The 18,645-nt window shown below is 36.6% G+C and overlaps 1 pseudogene; it reads right to left on the bottom strand.

Annotated features, from left to right (window-relative positions):
• Positions 1-239: 239 nt before the first annotated feature.
• LOC104247997 (uncharacterized) lies at positions 240-10,443 on the bottom strand (annotated as a pseudogene).
• Positions 10,444-18,645: the final 8,202 nt, after the last annotated feature.

Here is an 18,645-nt window from a genome sequence, read left to right as displayed (position 1 = left end):
ATAACTCTATTGTAAAAGGTCAGAGATGTTTGTAAGTTGTTTGTTAGTATATTTAAAGCATAAGAATTTATTAGCTCAGAGAAACTCAAAATAGTAACAATTAATGTTGATGAGATGACAGATAAGCATACCAATTGAAGTTGTCAACTATTGCTTCTGAAGCTTATTTCCAATATGGTTTAGCAAAGACAGTAGCATGAGAAGCAAATAAGTTATGAACTTTCAGATCATATTTGCTTTCATTCTCCAAGTAAATTACGAAAAACTTCTTTGTAAATTATATTTGTTGCTTCATTTGAAATTTCTCCATCATCGTCATAAACCAAAATCTTTAATCCCTTTCTTTTTGTAACCCGTGATAGAGCAACATAAAGCTGTCCATGTGTGAAGACTGGTTTCTTCAAATATAACCCAACATGAGTTAAAGATTGTCCTTGACTTTTGTTAATAGTCATTGCAAAAGATACAACTATTGGAAATTGCCTTCGCTGGAACTTAAAAGGTATTCTTGCATCAGATGGAGTCAGCAACATTCTCGAAATGAACACCTTTTGTCCAGACCTGAAGATTGGTCTATATTTCTCAATAACATCACTGGGACACCCACTTTCAAAGTGATAACATGAGTTGGAATTTCAGAACACTTAATAGTGTTTAGGAATGCGGGTGTATGTACATGTTCCAAACCTGTAAAAGCATTGTCTAACATGCAAATTGTATCGGAACTTAAAAATATTTTTGGTTGACTTTGGTTTAGTGAAACCATGTATTCGCTGATTGATTCAACCATGTCAAGAGTGGGAGCAAGAATTCCTCTTGTTGTAGGTATGTTATATCACTGCAATGACTTAAAAAATCTGGATATGTACTTTCCACAATCGCATAAAATGGATCTCCACAATTATTTATGATAAGATCATCAGGTATATGAACTTTTTCTGTACCTTCAACAGAATTTCCAATCATACCGTCACCAATTGCTAAAATTCAATCAGAAAATTATCTTAGATCATTCAAATGTGAATCCACCTGATTTCCATCCAACCTCATATTTTTTGTTAGCTTTAAGACATGACATTGATTCCACAAATATGAAGAATTAAGGGCAGCATTAACAATATCTTGTCTAGTACCTTTTGGAATGACTGGAAGATTTGTCTGAAGTCACCTCCAAGAACAACCGTTTTTCCTCCAAATGGTCGATCTAAATTGGATGCATCTTTAAATCTAAGAATATCTCTTAGAGTTCTGTCTAAAGCTTCAAAACAATATTTATGCATCATTGGTGCTTCATCCCAAATAATTAACTTTGTCTTGACAATCAATTTTGATAAAGGAGTACCTTGTTTTATATTACATGTTGAATCTTCAGTTGCATTGAGTGGGATTGCAAATCTCAAATGAGTTGTTCGACCTCTTGGTAACAAAAGAGATGCAATTCCGCTGGACGCAATTGTTAAAACAATGTCTCCTTTAGATCTTATGGCTGAAGACAAAGTCCTCCACATAAATGTCTTTCCAGTTCCTCCATGACCATATAAGAAGAAGAATTTACCTTTGTCCTCATTCACTGATGTGATAATTCTGTCATAAACTAACCTTTGTTGCACTGTCAATTTAACCAATAATTCTTCATGTTCCTTAGACAAAGAGCGCCTATTATAACGCAATTTATCACAAATGAGTCTATTAGTATTGTCAACTTCCTCTTCATTGAAAACCGGTCTTGGCATTGTTAGAAAATCATGTAATGTTCTTCCGCAACCTTTCAACAAATTTTCCAACTTTTGTAGACAATGATTCTTTAGTTCATCGTTTGTTAGCTCAGCCTCTAAAATAACAAAAATATATAATTAATTAATTAATTGATCAGAAATTGTAAATGCAAATTAATGTTACTTTACTTGATTGGAAGGCTACATCGAGTATGTAGCCAACAAAATATATTAATAATTAAACACTCATACTTTGCAAACCTAAATCTAGCATAGTATATTAGACTAAGATTTAATTTGTATACAACAATAATGTAATTTTTTTTTAACAAATATATAATATTAAAATCTGAAATAGAAGGTGGAATTGTATACCTGGATTATCTAATATTCTTCTTTCTTCGTGTAGGATATCATTAGATAATAAAATTCATGTTGCCTCCCAAACACATTCTGGTCTTGACATTGAATTTGATAATAGTAACATAGCAAATAACTGCCTAAGATATGATGGCATTCCCCAGTTACTTGCCTCCCTTATGACATCCACATATTCTTTATCATCATCTAATAAACCCAGTGCATAACATGCATCTCTAAAAGTTAGATGTTCATGATTGTTGATTTTGTGTAAATCCTCATAGCACTTAGGTCCTTTAATGACATTCAACAACATTAGAAGGTAATATTGTTCTTCACTTCCATGCAGTACAAAGAATATTCTCCCTTTTGAAAATGCAGAATTTCTTCTTTTTCCCCACTTTTTTACTTTTTTATTCCACACAAACTTAAGAGGAAATTCTGCATAAGTTAATTCTCTTGCTTCTTCATATATTTTATTTTCTTCAAACCAGCTTAAAAATTGTGATTCCTTTACACTTAGTCTATTGGCAACATCATCAATTGGATCATCATCAGAGAAAATAATTGTTTGTTCATTTGGTAGATGAAAGGAAAGTCTTTCTACCGAAGGTTCTCTATGGTGAATTGGAAATTTAAAAATTCTCCAAGCAGCTTCACACGGTAATATGTATCGACAATCATAATACATTTTTATTTCATCAACAACGGATGAGTCTTCCCCATGCACACTTTAAGAAAAAACTGCTGCCACATGATCATAACCCTTATTAATGTACTTGAATAAGTACTTGATTGATCGAGATTGATTGCACCATTCAACATTTATATGTGCACCATACTTCAACAATAAAAATCTATTGTGTGGCACCACATACCTATTATCCACTTCAATACCTTCTTTCTGGATAGTTCTACCATTGTTCCTTCTTTTATAAACAGGATATCCATCTTCAACGATTGTGGTATTTTCTACGAACTTGTTTAGAAAGTATTTTGTACATCTACCATTACGCATGCAAGGAGATGATTTTCTAGTAGAATCACACGGGCCATGCATCATAAAATTATTCACGACCTTATAATAATACGGATCGACCAATTCATCTGGTATTTCTGTGAAATTATTTGATCTATGTCTCCAACATTTGGATATTTATTATGAAGAAAGAGCAATATGTGTGCATGAGGCAACCCTCGCTTTTGGAATTCTATAGTATATATCACTGCAAAAAAGTAATAATTTACAATTAGGGTAAATAGTAGAAATTCATATGTAAAAAAATGCTTTATTAAATTAGATTATAAATTGATAATAATTTATTATAAAAGATTAATTATATACTTGATTTAACTGCTCCAAAAAATTGTTTCTCTTTCAAATCCTTTATTAAACGATCCAATTTGATTTTGATCACCCTAAATAAAATGTTTGGGCGATCTTCTGGTTGCAAGCCCCTATTCTTTACAAATCTACTAATCTCAGGCCACTTGGGTTGCAAGTAAATGTAATGAAGAGATTTGGATATCCAACCCACTTGCGGATTGTCATAGCATCTTGATAATTTTGAATCACATATCTTGCACTCCCTGTGAAGCTGGATGAAAGAATTACCCTTTTACCTTGAGAAGAAGGATTTATCTCTCCATGTAAAACTGCATCTTCTAATCCTTTATACATATGTGCTCACAATTGTCTTTGATGAGTTCTGATATACTTCAACCTAGACGATTCAACCATTGTAAATCCATCGACCAAGAATTGTTGAAATAATCTTCTTGAGTTCACAATTGTTGGTACTTCACCATTACTTTCTTGAATTTTGTATGCGAAATATTCACGGATGCTAACAAAATTCCTTGCTCCACTTGATTCATCATTTCCATTTAAAGGAATGTCTTCCCGATAACCATCTTCACCAAATAGAAACAATAAAGGATACTGAAGTCCTAAATAGGTGGCATTCAACTCATTTATCCTTTGTATTTGTCCAGATTGGGTTTCAACAATGATGTCTCGGTCACATCTAGACACATCAAAATCTCCAACCACCAAAGCAGCTACCTCTGAAACCGTTGGTAAATTGTATCTTCTTCCATCATAGTTCCATTTCCCTATCAATCTGAGCCTAAAATTGGAGTGAGTATCTTTTTGAAATTTGTCTCTGACCATTCTAAATGACTTTGTGAAAACATTCTTTTCATCAAGCATTTATTTCATATCTTGAACAATTTCAGCATGAAGTTGGTTTACGCTTTGACCACGACTGCATAAATATAGGTTTAGTAAAATTGATCTAAGTTTGTTTTTGTTAGAATATTCATGCATATTTAAAATAAGAATTATTGAATACTAACCCCAGTGCATGAATTCTATTCTGCACTTCGTTTTCTGTGTCGTATATATATAATTGTGCAAACTTGGGGGTGGATCCTTCGGGAGGCAACAAACTTCCGATTTGATGATAGTTTTGTCCAGATAGTTTGAATGTTCTTGGCCCCTTTGTTTGATTGATAGAAGGATCAACTTTTCCTCCCATTGATGTAAATGAAAATATTGAGTTATAACTTCTACTATTATCTCTGAAATGATTACTTTTTGGACCTGCATAAAAATATTTGGTGGTGAATCAAAATATTCATATATTGAAGAAATTATTTAAGTATGGTAAAATAGATTTTCTTGTTACCTGATCCGAATAATAAGTGTTTTAAAATTGTGGGGGGTTCTTTTGGATGTGGTAGGTGTATCTTTCCATGATTACAACACAAAGAGAACTCTGGTTTTTTAGCTTTGACTTTCTTGTTTATTCTTTTTTCATACCAGAAGTAAGCACCACAATGTTCACATTCATATGTAGGATCGCCTATATCCCAGTAATTTATGAATAAAAGAAGCAAATGTAAGATTAATGTCAAGGTTTTATGTTATGGCATGCCTACTTATTATATATACATATAACAATAATAAAATATTGATACCTTCATTGTCAATAATTGCATATCTGACGCCAGCCTCTAAATAGTATAATATTAAAATCATATTAAATTAGCCATATAAATTGAAAAACGTGGACATGTATGAATCATTGTTTGTGTTAAGATGGACATACCTTCATACTCGTCTTCATCTTCAGTTGCATCATTATTTTCTGTGATTGTTTTCACGTACCATTACGTTAAGTATTTAATCAAGCTACCATTATTTTTATTATTTATAAATGTAGTTTATTTGTATAATTTGATAGCTAAAACTTTTATTCATTAAAAACATACCTGATACATCACCATCAATATTGTCATCCTCAAGTTCTAATAATAAATTATAATAAAATGTTGTTAGTATATATAAATGACTTATGTTATATAAATAAATTTATTTATAATAAGAACCTTGCAGTTGGGGTAGCTCATTTAAATCCGGTAGAAGATAATTTCTCTGCACATTTGAAGTTGACAAACCAAATTGGAAATGTTTCTCTTGAGGTAAATTTGGATATTGTGTCTAAGATTGAGACGATGAAGCATGTCCACAACTTTTTAAAGGTGTATAATGAAATCGTGTGGAATTTTGACGTTTTGTTATGTCTGTTAAAGGTTGTGTTGCCTTTTCTTTGCCAAAAGCATCTCCTCTGATAGTAGCATTACGAACGAAGTCTGTAAACGAAAAAACATACAAATCAGATAACTAAAAGAAGTGGAAAAAATATATAAACTAATATCTTGTTTGAATAGTACTATTTAACGTAATGAACTTTGTAAAAGTATCATCACAAATCAATGTATGTATAACAAACTAAACAATGTAATCCAAAAATTTGGGCAGAATAAACATGCAGGTACAAAGACAAATCAACTATTAGCACATACGATTAATAATTCAAAGGCAGAACTTCAAGATTTAAAATGATTCAGATATCATAATACACGTGTGAAGGCGTGTCACTTTTTTTTAGCCCATAAAAAAATAGAATATCGGGAACTCAATGGTTGTGCCATATTCTACCCTTGGAGAAACAGGACATTTGATATGATTTCAACCTAAGCTTTCGGCAGAAATTTAATATTGATATAATTGTGTAGTACTCGACTTGTTTATAGTATTACATTAGATCACAGGACATTATTCGCGCTTTTAGTTGCATTGTAATTTCAATAGCTTTCTAATCACTCTAGCTAATCTTCCTTTGTATGTATATAATTTCGAAAAACACAAAAACAAATTCTTTTTTTTTCAAAATTTCGGCAGAGTTTCGGTATATTTTGGGACATCGGTTTTTCAAAATAAGCAATTATACCTCTCAGCCTTCTTATTAACTCTCTCTAAATTTTCCCTACAAGCCGGTCAACATGCAAATCTGAAGCAAATGAATGCACAAGTAGCAAGTAAGATGCATCAGAATGGTCTTTTCATTTCGGGTACACATGTCCTAGACAGACCCAACCCCTGTGTTGAGTCTCCAAAGTTAAATGCACATGATGCAAACAAACGTTCCTACTAGGGATCCGGCATGAGGCTGAGTTATTCTAGGTTCGAAACCTGGGTATTTATTCTACACTGTGTACCCGAGTGGACAACTCGAGCCGAGGAGGGGGCTACGTACCGGGAACCAAAAGGCCATCTGGCTTAGTAACTTATCCGAATCTCTTTCTTATTTCAAGTTATGACACTAACAGAATAGGGAGTCTCGACCAGCGAGAACATCCCCGAAGATGAGAAGAGAAGGGTTTCGTAGCAGTTTATATACAATTCAGATAATATCAAAGTGGTAAAAGCATCATTTAGCACATTAAACCCAAACATGTAATAAAATCAAATAATAGATAAAGCCAAATATAACAATTCATCTAAGCTCGAATTCTGAACCCTGAACTAGAGATTCTGGGTTCGATCCCCAGCGGAGTCGCCAGAGCTGTCACACCTCATTTTTCTAACACTCCCGTAAAGGAGTACAAGGAAGTTTTTCAAACTAAAGGACAATCAGAACGAGATTTATTTCAATTCAAATTCAGAATCGCCACTTGGGATAATTTAATGGTGTCCCAAGTCACCGGTCCAAATCCCTAATCGAGGAAAAGATTGACTCTGTATTACAGTCCGCGAACACAGAAATCTAGGTAAGGAATTATGTTAACCCGGGAGAAGGTATTAGGCATTCCCGAGTTCCGTGGTTCTAGCACGGTCGCTGAACTGTTATAATTGGCCTATTATCTGATTTTAGAACATGTTTAAACCTATGGTTCAATTTTAACTTTAACCGCTTTATTTAATTAATTTTTAGGAAAAAAATTCAACGTCATCAAAAACATATCTTGAACCACGTCACATAAATGCACCCGCGGTCCACGACATATTTTATCTAACATTGTTGAGATTTGGATTTGGGTCACATAAATGCGGACCCAAGTTTAGGGAGGTAAGTTATTAAAATAAGGCGCCTAAAACAACTGCGTATTAGCAACTTTGCGAGGGCCATGAAAATTCGCTAAATGGCGCCCCTCGAATTCTAAGGATTAAACAAAACTAATTAAACGAGGGTCATGAAACTGTGATTTTTTAGTCTGTTAGTTTTTGAGTCGTTGTAATCAAAGCATTTTCTTTTTTTATGAAAATTTGAAAATACCAAAATATTTTATATTTACACTTATTCTCCAGAACTACGCTCGGTCTGATTCATGCGGGGTCATGATGCGTAGGCAATCTCCATAGGATTCGACCATAACCAAAAGAAAGAAAAGAAGAGTGATAAAAAAAGAGGAAAAGAAAAAGAGAGAAAAGCAAGAGACAAAAAGAAAAGAAAAGAGAAAGAAAATAAGAAACTGTGGGAAAAGAGCAATGGCAAAACAAGAGAGATAAGTATGAGAGAGTAAAAACAAAGAAAGAGCAAAGGCAAGGATAAAAAGAAACAAAAAAAAGAGAAAAACGGAAGTCGTAAATAGAAATAAGGAAAGGCCGGGATGACGCAAGCAACTGATCAAATGCATAATAGAAACGGTTAACTGTTTAGGTGCATTCATTTTCCAAATGTGCGGTTGTCTATGTGTTACACCCTGATCGCTAACCAGTTTGTTGTTGTCGACAATTAACAGGTAGGTGGTTAGTTTATGTGGCATTCTAGAAACTCACCCATACAACACCCGTTCAAAAAATAGATTGATCATGGCCAATCAGGAACTTGATGCAAGTGTTATCGATCCCTCAAGAGAGGTGGAAGAGTTGGACGTTAATTCGATGAAAGAAGAGATGTATAAGTTGAAGCAGCAGATGACTGAAATGTACCAGGCCTGGGCAAAAGGGCAACCACCACCAGCTTACCCCGCTGACCCTGCTTTTATCCCGCCATTGGCTCAGCCCCAGGAACCTCCCACTGTGAACTCATCTCCGGCCTTTCCCCTATACCAACAATGCCATGACACCACCTCCCATACATCACAAGCTCCACCACCCAAACAAGTCTTGTACCCTCCTCCACCAGTCACTTCTGTTTTTGTGGCACCCCCACCTGCTGCATTATACTGATCGTCCAGTGAGCCTCTGTTCCAAACTCACGAAAACCAGTATTACCCCCTGGAGCCCACTTTCAAGGCTCCCGAACCCTATTCCTACACTCCTCATTTCGACCTCCTCGCGGAAACCGAAAAACCATCTAAAAATCCCGAACAGGAGGAGATGTTCAGAAAAGTTAAAAGCCTGGAACAGTCATTCAGAGACATGCGAGGGTTGGGAGGTCAAGTAATTATGGCTTACAAAGACCTATGTCTGTTTTCAGATGTGCAATTACCGGCAGGGTTTAAGATGCCTAAGTTTGATTTGTACGATGGGCACGGTGATCCAGTAGCGCACTTGAGAGGGTTTTGTAGCAAAATGAGGGGAGATGGAGGGAAAGATGAATTGCTAATGGCATATTTCAGCTAAATTCTAAGTGGTTCAGCGTTGGAGTGGTACACTCGGCAGGATCACGGAAGATGGTACACATGGGATGATCTAGCCCAGGCATTTGATTGTCACTTCCAGTACAATCTCGAAATTATTCCAGATCGTCTGTCTTTGAAGAAACTTGAGAAAAAGCATAATGAGAGTTTCAGGGAGTATGGTTTTAGGTGGAGAGAACAGGTAGCAAGGGTTGACCCTCCAATGAAAGAAAGTGAAATGGTAGATTATTTTCTGCAGGCTTTAGAGCCCACTTATTACGGACATCTAGTATCGGCCATGCATCATAAAATTATTCACGGCCTTATAATAATACGGATCGACCAATTCATCTGGTATTTCTGTGAAATTATTTGATCTATGTCTCCAACATTTGGATATTTATTATGAAGAAAGAGCAATATGTGTGCATGAGGCAACCCTCGCTTTTGGAATTCTATAGTATATATCACTGCAAAATAATAATAATTTACAATTAGGGTAAATAGTTGAAATTCATATGTAAAAAAATGCTTTATTAAATTAGATTATAAACTGATAATAATTTATTATAAAAGATTAATTATATACTTGATTTAACTGCTCCAAAAAATTGTTTCTATTACAAATCCTTTATTAAACGATCCAATTTGATTTTGATCACCCTAAATAAAATGTCTGGGCGATCTTCTGGTTGCAAGCCCCTACTCTTTACAAATCTACTAATCTCAGGCCACTTGGGTTGCAAGTAAATGTAATGAAGAGATTTGGATATCCAACCCACTTGCGGATTGTCATAGCATCTTGATAATTTTGAATCACATATCTTGCACTCCTTGTGAAGTTGGATGAAAGAATTACCTTTTTACCTTGAGAAGAAGGATTTATCTCTCCATGTAAAACTGCATCTTCTAATCCTTTATACATATGTGCTCGCAATTGTCTTTGATGAGTTCTGATATACTTCAACCTAGACGATTCAACCATTGTAAATCCATCGACCAAGAATTGTTGAAATAATCTTCTTGAGTTCACAATTGTTGGTACTTCACCATTCCTTTCTTGAATTTTGTATGCGAAATATTCACGGATGCTAACAAAATTCCTTGCTCCACTTGATTCATCATTTCCATTTAAAGGAATGTCTTCCCGATAACCATCTTCACCAAATAGAAACAATAAAGGATACTGAAGTCCTAAATAGGTGGCATTCAACTCATTTATCCTTTGTGTTTGTCCAGATTGGGTTTCAACAATGATGTCTCGGTCACATCTAGACACATCAAAATCTCCAACCACCAAAGCAGCTACCTCTGAAACCGTTGGTAAATTGTATCTTCTTCCATCATAGTTCCATTTCCCTATCAATCTGAGCCTAAAATTGGAGTGAGTATTTTCTTGAAATTTGTCTCTGACCATTCTAAATGACTTTGTGAAAACATTCTTTTCATCAAGCATTTATTTCATATCTTGAACAATTTCAGCATGAAGTTGGTTTACGCTTTGACCACGACTGCATAAATATAGGTATAGTAAAATTGATCTAAGTTTGTTTTTGTTAGAATATTCATGCATATTTAAAATAAGAATAACTGAATACTAACCCCAGTGCATGAATTCTATTCTGCACTTCGTTTTCTGTGTCGTATATATATAATTGTGCAAACTTGGGGGTGGATCCTTCGGGAGGCAACAAACTTCCGATTTGATGATAGTTTTGTCCAGATAGTTTGAATGTTCTTGGCCCCTTTGTTTGATTGACAGAAGGATCAACTTTTCCTCCCATTGATGTAAATGAAAATATTGAGTTATAACTTCTAATATTATCTCTGAAATGATTACTTTTTGGACCTGCATAAAAATATTTGGTGGTGAATCAAAATATTCATATATTGAAGAAATTATTTAAGTATGGTAAAATAGATTTTCTTGTTACCTGATCCGAATAATAAGTGTTTTAAAATTGTGGGAGGTTCTTTTGGATGTGGTAGGTGTATCTTTCCATGATTACAACACAAAGAGAACTCTGGTTTTTTAGCTTTGACTTTCTTGTTTATTCTTTCTTCATACCAGAAGTAAGCACCACAATGTTCACATTCATATGTAGGATCGCCTATATCCCAGTAATTTATGGATAAAAGAAGCAAATGTAAGATTAATGTCAAGGTTTTATGTTATGGCATGCCTACTTATTATATATACATATAACAATAATAAAATATTGATACCTTCATTGTCAATAATTGCATATCCGACGCCAGCCTCTAAATAGTATAATATTAAAATCATATTAAATTAGCCATATAAATTGAAAAACGTGGACATGTATGAATCATTGTTTGTGTTAAGATGGACATACCTTCATACTCGTCTTCATCTTCAGTTGCATCATTATTTTCTGTGATTGTTTTCACGTACCATTACGTTAAGTATTTAATCAAGGTACCATTATTTTTATTATTTATAAATATAGTTTATTTGTATAATTTGATAGCTAAAACTTTTATTCATTAAAAACATACCTGATACATCACCATTAATATTTTCATCCTCAAGTTCTAATAATAAATTATAATAAAATGTTGTTAGTATATATAAATGACTTATGTTATATAAATAAATTTATTTATAATAAGAACCTTGCAGTTGGGGTAGCTCATTTAAATCCGGTAGAAGATAATTTCTCTGCACATTTGAAGTTGACAAACCAAATTGCAAATGTTTCTCTTGAGGTAAATTTGGATATTGTGTCTAAGATTGAGACGATGAAGCATGTCCACAACTGTTTAAAGGTGTATAATAAAATCGTGTGGAATTTTGACGTTTTGTTATGTCTGTTAAAGGTTGTGTTGCCTTTTCTTTGCCAAAAGCATCTCCTCTGATAGTAGCATTACGAACGAAGTCTGTAAACGAAAAAACATACAAATCAGATAACTAAAAGAAGTGGAAAAAATATATAAACTAACATCTTGTTTGAATAGTACTATTTAACGTAATGAACTTTGTAAAAGTATCATCACAAATCAATGTATGTTTAACAAACTAAACAATGTAATCCAAAAATTTGGGCCGAATAAACAGGCAGGTACAAAAACAAATCAACTATTAGCCCATACGATTAATAATTCAAAGGCAGAACTTCAAGATTTAAAATGATTCAGATATCATAATACACGTGTGAAGGCGTGTCACTTTTTTTTAGCCCATAAAAAAATAGAATATCGGGAACTCAATGGTTGTGCCATATTCTACCCTTGGAAAAACAGGACATTTGATAAGATTTCAACCTAAGCTTTCTGCAGAAATTTAATATTGATATAATTGTGTAGTACTCGACTCGTTTATAGTATTACATTAGATCACAGGACATTATTCGCGCTTTTAGTTGCATTGTAATTTCAATAGCTTTCTAATCACTCTAGTTAATCTTCCTTTGTATGTATATAATTTCGAAAAACACAAAAAAAAATTCTTTTTTTTTCAAAATTTCGGCAGAGTTTCGGTATATTTTGGGACATCGGTTTTTCAAAATAGGCAATTATACCTCTCAGCCTTCTTATTAAATCTCTCTAAATTTTCCCTACAAGCCGGTCAACATGCAAATCTGAAGCAAATGAATGCACAAGTAGCAAGTAAGATGCATCAGAATGGTCTTTTCATTTCGGTTACACATGTCCTAGACAGACCCAACCCCTGTGTTGAGTCTCCAAAGTTAAATGCACATGATGAAAACAAATGTTCCTACTAGGGATCCGGCATGAGGCTGAGTTATTCTAGTTTTGAAACCTGGGTATTTATTCTAGACTGTGTACCCGAGTGGACAACTCGAGCCGAGGAGGGGGCTACGTACCGGGAACCAAAAGGTCATCCGGCTTAGTAACTTATCCGAGCCTCTTTCTTATTTCAAGGTATGACACTAACAGAATAGGGAGTCTCGACCAGCGAGTACATCCCCGAAGATGAGAAGAGAAGGGTTTCGTAGCAGTTTATATACAATTCAGATAATATTAAAGTGGTAAAAGCATCATTTAGCACATTAAACCCAAACATGTAATAAAATCAAATAATAGATAAATCCAAATATAACAATTCATCTAAGCTCGAATTCTGAACCCTGAACTAGAGATTCTGGGTTCGATCCCCAGCGGAGTCGCCAGAGCTGTCACACCTCATTTTTCTAACACTCCCGTAAAGGAGTATAAGGAAGTTTTTCCAATTAAAGGACAATCGGAAAGAGATTTATTTCAATTCAAATTCAGAGTCGCCACTTGGGATAATTTAATGGTGTCCCAAGTCACCGGTTCAAATCCCTAATCGAGGAAAAGATTGACTCTGTATTACAGTCCGCGAACACAGAAATCTGGGTAAGGAATTATGTTAACCCGGGAGAAGGTATTAGGCATTCCCGAGTTTCGTGATTCTAGCACGGTCGCTGAACTGTTATAATTGGCCTATTATCTGATTTTAGAACATGTTTAAACCTATGGTTCAATTTTAACTTTAACCGCTTTAATTAATTAATTTTTAGGAAAAAAATTCAACGTCATCAAACACACGTCTTGAACCACGTCACATAAATGCACCCGCGGTCCATGACATATTTTATCTAACATTGTTGAGATTTGGATTTGGGTCACATAAATGCGGACCCGAGTTTAGGGAGGTAAGTTATTAAAATAAGGCGCCTAAAACAACTGCGTGTTAGCAACTTTGCGAGGGCCATGAAAATTCGCTAAATGGCGCCCCTCGAATTCTAAGGATTAAACAAAATTAATTAAACGAGGGTCATGAAACTGTGATTTTTTAGTTTGTTAGTTTTTGAGTCGTTGTAATCAAAGCATTTTCTTTTTTTATGAAAATTTGAAAATACCAAAATATTTTATATTTACACTTATTCTCCAGAACTACGCTCGGTCTGATTCATGCGGGGTCATGATGCGTAGGCAATCTCCATAGGATTCGACCATAACCAAAAGAAAGAAAAGAAGAGTGATAAAAAAAGAGGAAAAGAAAAAGAGAGAAAAGCAAGAGACAAAAAGAAAAGAAAAGAGAAAGAAAATAAGAAACTGTGGGAAAAGAGCAATGTCAAAACAAGAGAGAGAAGTATGAGAGAGTAAAAACAAAGAAAGAGCAAAGGCAAGGATAAAAAGAAACAAAACAAAAGAGAGAAAAAGGGAAGTCGTAAATAGAAATAAGGAAAGGCCGGGATGACGCAAGCAACCGATCAAATGCATAATAGAAACGGTTAACTGCTTAGGTGCATTCATTTCCCAAATGTGCGGTTGTCTATCTGTTACACCCTGATCGCTAACTAGTTTGTTGTTGTCGTCAATTAACAGGTAGGTGGTTAGTTTATGTGGCATTCTGGAAACTCACCCATACAACACCCGTTCAAAAAATAGATTGATCATGGCCAATCAGGAACTTGATGCAAGTGTTATCGATCCCTCAAGAGAGGTGGAAGAGTTGGACGTTAATTCGATGAAAGAAGAGATGTATAAGTTGAAGCAGCAGATGGCTGAAATGTACCAGGCCTGGGCAAAAGGGCAACCACCACCAACTTACCCCGCTGACCCTGCTTTTATCCCGCCATTGGCTCAGCCCCAGGAACCTCCCACTGTGAACTCATCTCCGGCCTTTCCCCTATACCAACAATGCCATGACACCACCTCCCATACATCACAAGCTCTACCACCCAAACAAGTCTCGTACCCTCCTCCACCAGTCACTTTTGTTTTTGTGGCACCCCCACCTGCTGCATTATACTGATCATCCAGTGAGCCTCTGTTCCAGACTCACGACAACCAGTATTACCCCCCCGGAGCCCACTTTCAAGGCTCCCGAACCCTATTCCTACACTCCTCATTTCGACCTCCCCGCGGAAATCGAAAAACCATCTAAAAATCCCGAACAAGAGGAGATGTTCAGAAAAGTTAAAAGCCTGGAACAGTCATTCAGAGACATGCGAGGGTTGGGAGGTCAAGTAATTATGGCTTACAAAGACCTATGTCTGTTTCCAGATGTGCAATTACCGGCAGGGTTTAAGATGCCTAAGTTTGATTTGTACGATGGGCACGGTGATCAAGTAGCGCACTTGAGAGGGTTTTGTAGCAAAATGAGGGGAGCTGTAGGGAAAGATGAATTGCTAATGGCATATTTCAGTTAAAGTCTAAGTGGTTCAGCGTTGGAGTGGTACACTCGGCAGGATCACGGAAGATGGTACACATGGGATGATCTAGCCCAGGCATTTGCTTGTCACTTCCAGTACAATCTCGAAATTATTCCATATCGTCTGTCTTTGAAGAAACTTGAGAAAAAGCATAATGAGAGTTTCAGGGAGTATGGTTTTAGTTGGAGAGAACAGGTAGCAAGGGTTGACCCTCCAATGAAAGAAAGTGAAATGGTAGATTATTTTCTGCAGGCTTTAGAGCCCACTTATTACGGACATCTAGTATCAGCTATAGGCAAGTCCTTCAATGAAGTGGTAAAAATGGGCGGTATGGTAGAAGAAGGGCTTAAGACAAACAAAATCATGAGCTATTCGGGGATCAATGCAACCACCCAGGCCATTCAAAGTGGAACTGGGGGAGTAATTGGAAAAAAGAAGAAAGAGGATGTCGCAACAGTTGAATCAGGAGCTTGGTTCGGGCATAGGGGTCCACCTCACCATTATCATCAACCTCGTCCCCACCTCCCCATACCTCATATAATCCACCCCAACACTACTACCCACCACCAAACTCCCATTTTTCTGTCCACCATGCCCAAACATATATCCAACCTCCGGCCCACGCACAATGGTGTGCGCTAGTCCCACAAAATACATAACCAGCTCCACAAAATGCCTATCCACCCCCAAGAGCCTACCGAAACCCTCCTAGATCATGTTTCCGGCCCAAGCAAGCATTTAAGAATGATATGTTGCAGAAGAAGAAAACCTTCACTCCATTAGGAGAATCCTATACCAGTTTGTTCCACAGGTTATGATAATTGGGTATGCTGAGTCCGATCGAGCCAACACTGCCAAACCCTCCCCCAAGGAATCTTGATCACTCTGTGAGTTGCGAATATTGTTTTGTGTTCCGGGGCATGACACAAAGAAATGCTGGCAAATGAAAATAGCTATTCAGGAACTCATTGATACTAATCGGATTGAGGTCCAAGCTCCGGAGGCACCTAATATCAACCAGAACCCATTGCCAGCCCATCTTGAGACAAATATGATTGAGATAGTGCATAATGGAGGGGATCCTAAGAAGCCTTCGCAAACTGTCATGATAATTCGGTCCAGTGAAGCCATGCCGTTTGAAAAATAAACAAGTGAGAAGTATATGATCAAGTTGAACGGGGCAAATAGTGAACCATCTGTGGTGGTCAAGAAGGGGTCCTCAAGTGATGTTGCAGGAAAACATGAAAGAGCGAAAGTGGTTATGCCAGGAATGGCGAACAAGCCTGTTGTAATTGTGGAGGGTGTCCGCATAGATCCTGTCATTATCGAACCGGTAACTCAATTACCGATAGTCAACAGCAAGGCGGTCCTGTGGAATTATGAACAAGTGACAGTGACTTACAAGGAGAAAGAGGTTAAAGAAGATGTTTGTGAAACCCATGGTTTGGCTCGATCGGGGAGATGCTTTGCCCCCGAAAAGTTGAGAAAAGCTAAGATCTCCAAAGACAACCCGGTGCTAGTGAAGAAAGTTCTGACCGAGGAAGAAGTAGAGGAATTCTTGAGAAAAATGAAAGTGCATGATTATTCCATTATGGAGCAATTGAGGAAGACACCGGCTCAGATCTCACTATTGTCATTATTGATCCATTCAGACAAGCACCGTCGAGCTTTGATGAAGATCTTGAATGAGACCCACGTTCCTGACAAAATCTCAGTAAACCACTTGGAAAAGATAGCTAACAAGATATTTGAGGTAAACAGAGTCACTTTTTCTGATGATGAGTTGCCTGTTGAGGGTACTGAGCACAATAGGGCCCTTTATCTTACGGTGAAATGTGAAGATTCCGTGGTTACTCGGGTACTGGTTGACAATGGTTCTAGTGCGAACATTTTCCCTCTCTCCACTCTGAACAAGTTAAAGGTGGATGATGAAAGAATTCACAAGAATAGTATCTACGTTCGGGGATTCGACGGTGGGGGGAAAGATTCAGTCGGGGACATAGTGCTTGAGCTTACAATAGGGCCAATTGAGTTTATCATGGAATTCCAGGTGCTCGATGTGGCTGTTTCTTACAATCTGTTGTTGGGTCGACCCTGGATTCATGCTGCCAAAGCAATCCCATCTACTATGCATCAAATGGTCAAGTTTGAATGGGATAGACAGGAAATTGTTGTGAACGCAAAGATAATTTGTGTGTTCCCAGTGACGCCATTGTTCTGTTCATAGAATTTGAAGACGACAAGGGGCCATGGGTTTATCAGGTTTTTGACACGGTATCGGTAGAGAAAATTCCAAAAGGGAAGTGTGTTCCAACTCTGAGGGTAGCTGCTGCATCAGTCATGGTAGCCGTTAAAATTTTGAAAAATGGTTTTGTACCGGGCAAGGGTTTGGGTGCATCTCTGCAAGGTATCGTACAACCGGTGTATCCTCCCAAAAACATGGATACATTAGGTTTGGGGTTCAAGACCATAGTTGTAGACGTGAAAAGAGCTAGAAAGTTGAAACAAAGGGCCTGGGTCCTACCAAAGCCCATCCCACGACTCTCCAGATCATTTGTCAGGCCTGGCACCAAGAAACACCTAGTAACAACAGTTCCCAGTTCTGTGGTCGGTCCTGATAAGGAGTTGCTTGAGAGGTTTGAGAAGTTATTCGACGAGGTGAACATGGTGGAAGCTGGAGAGGGTTCTAGCAAGGCGGATGTGCAATTTGTTGGGCTCACTGCAAATATTAACAATTGGGAAGCTACTCCTCTCCCCACCAGGAAGGAGTTTTGGTAGTTTGCTTTGATTTTCTTTCAGTTTATCTGGATTATTCCAGGGTTGTAATTCAGATTCTATGTTCTGTCCGTTTGGATGTATAAACCTTGTTATCTTTTAATTTTAATGAAATGCAATTTCCCTTTTTCTTCATTCCTGACAGTTTTATTTTTGTTTTTTTTTTCTTCCTTGTACAATTCTTTTTATGCTGGTTTCAATAACATGACATGCATGAGGAATCTTTCGCCCAATCTTAAAAGCCAATCTAATTCTGAAATAGTAATTCAAGAAATAGAGTGTGATGATGAATCGGAATATGATGAGGATGAGGCCTTTGAAGATATTAGTAAAGAATTAAGCCATTTTGAAGAAAAATCCAAACCTAACCTGAGTGATACAGAAGCAATCAATTTAGGGGACCCAGATAATATCAGAGAAACTAAGATAAGTGTCCATCTTGAACCTCAACTCAGGGGGGAGATAATTAAAGCGCTACTTGAGTACAAAGATGTCTTTGCATGGTCATATGACGACATGCCGGGTTTAAGCACTGACTTGGTGGTTCACAAATTGCCCACTGACCCAGCGTTCCCTCCTGTCAAGCAGAAGCTGAGGAAATTTAAAACTGATGTGAGTGTGAAGATCAAAGAAGAGGTCACCAAGCAGTTCGATGAAAAAGTTATTCGGGTCACTTGGTATCCCACTTGGTTAGCCAATATAGTACCTGTGCCAAA

Source organism: Nicotiana sylvestris, chromosome 8, assembly GCF_000393655.2.
Source record: "Nicotiana sylvestris chromosome 8, ASM39365v2, whole genome shotgun sequence".
Taxonomy (NCBI): domain Eukaryota; kingdom Viridiplantae; phylum Streptophyta; class Magnoliopsida; order Solanales; family Solanaceae; genus Nicotiana; species Nicotiana sylvestris.
Note: the sequence above shows the minus strand (reverse complement) of the source record. Positions and strands in the feature narration are given on the sequence as shown.